This window comes from Diabrotica virgifera, chromosome 1 (assembly GCF_917563875.1).
Source record: "Diabrotica virgifera virgifera chromosome 1, PGI_DIABVI_V3a".
In the NCBI taxonomy this organism is placed as follows: domain Eukaryota; kingdom Metazoa; phylum Arthropoda; class Insecta; order Coleoptera; family Chrysomelidae; genus Diabrotica; species Diabrotica virgifera.
The window spans coordinates 55,814,924-55,816,995 of NC_065443.1; positions in this window are offsets into that span (position 1 = coordinate 55,814,924).

The window sequence follows — 2,072 nt, forward strand, 5'->3', positions numbered from 1 at the left end:
AAAGTGAATAACATTTAAGTACATTTAGGGCCGGCGATAACGGACCTGCAAGAGATGCATTGCAGGAAAATTAATTTTTTAAATCTGACTTAAATTCCTCATAATCCCTAATCTGTGTCTGTTATTCTTGTATATTTTTTACACACGTAAATTATACAAAAATATACAGCCATAGAATTCCAACCATGTAAGTCATAAATATAATTTATTGGTCAAAGCACAGCCGGCAAAGATATTATATTTCAAAACACCAAATATCTACACACTATACTCACGCTTTGTTTATTTTATTCAAATGTTTTTAAATTTTGTATCAGCAGTTCCCAGTGAAAATGTTCATTTTCTTGGGGCGGCCGGTCTAAACATTAATCCCATATAAGCAATATTTCAAATAAACAGTGGATAAATAGTTCAAATTCAAAGCTCTTTCAATTTAGTGTTAGTAATAGGAATAAGTATTCTATATGAATAGAAATACATAAACAGTTTGTCAATTTACTGTGCGGTAATAAGAACATTATCAGTGTTGCATTTCATTCAATTACATAATATAAAATTATATTTGGTAAGTACTCAGTACTATTATTACTGCAGGGGCGTAATTTTGAGAAATTATTATTTTTATTTAGTTAATAAAAATGGTATCCGAAAAAACAGATATCTGGGGCACAAAATTGAAAAAGAAACGTCGAAAAAGAAGAAATGGCAAAAAACAACCTGGTGATCGTAGCCAATTTCTTAAAAAAATTAAAAGTGACGTTGTTTTACCCAATGATAATGATGAGTCCAACAAAACTGTAACCGAACCTACTTACCGTGGACATCCACATCCACACAATTTGTTGATGGTCAAGCCACAAAATCAGGTGGCTTAACCCCAGAAAGTAACACAGAGGACGTTCCATTATCCAAGGTAATGGGTAATGTGCAGTACAAAGCCTCATCTCGTTATGTACTGAGATGGGGAGGGGTGGTGGTATAGCCTGTGGGTCAGATAGGTACCACTCCATTACGGAGTGCGACCGGTTTGATCTTCTTACAGATTGCGACCTCTGCTAGTTTTGCAGGTGGGCATCTGATACCCTAGCACCGGTACTGAGTACATCCATCAATGGAATATAATTGGGAATTCATTTCTAGAAAACAAATTTTCTTAACACTATTCATTCAAAAAGAACAGAAGTTGTAAGTTTAGGGATTATTGGGCCGTCGGCAGCACCGCAAAGGCGGCGGGAGCACTGTTCTATAATTTTTTTAAACTCAATCCTTTTGGGTTATTCGTGATTGAAAATTTGCCATTTTCATCGAAAAATGTCGCCCTTTCAGACGGTTTTTGCGAATACCTTAAAAATTGTGAATCTAATTAAAAAAACTATATAAAACATTTTTGTAGCTTATGAAAAATCAAAGAGATTCGTTTCTTCATAAGTCTTTTAGTGTTAACATAAAAAGAGATATGGTAGGTGGAAAGACATTTTTTGTGCATGCTCAAATCGGTGTGTTCAACTTAATAACAGAGAAATGCTCGAGTTTAAAGGTATAATGGATATAATAGGTATAAGGATAATGGGTATAATAAATATCCTTTGTAAGTACTGCCTGAAAAGGCCTTTAAAACGACCGCAATGTTAAATTTCGATTACATTCAAACTAAGCGAGATATGGTGCAACAAAAAAGGATGACTAATTTATTTTAAGATAAAATGTGAAGTATGTATATTTCAACCCCTCATCCACCAGATTTAAATGCATTCTTTTGCTTCTACAACTACTGCCCTGTTAAGCATAAGAGTCGTATCTGTACTTTTTGGTAATTTTGAAATTTTCTAGTATTTCACATCATATTAAAGTTTTACATCTATTTGTTAGATCAAAATGTCGTAAAACAGGCAATTGATTATGTAATATAGAAAGGAACTACAACGTTAAGAGGATTTTATTATTTCATATGGTCAATGAATCTCTATATATGAAAAAACCGCGGAGTGCTACCATTTAAAGGGGTGCGTTTTTGACAAATGGGTGAATTAGTCCGTGGGCACAGGTTACATTAGGGTGAGTTCTATGCACTT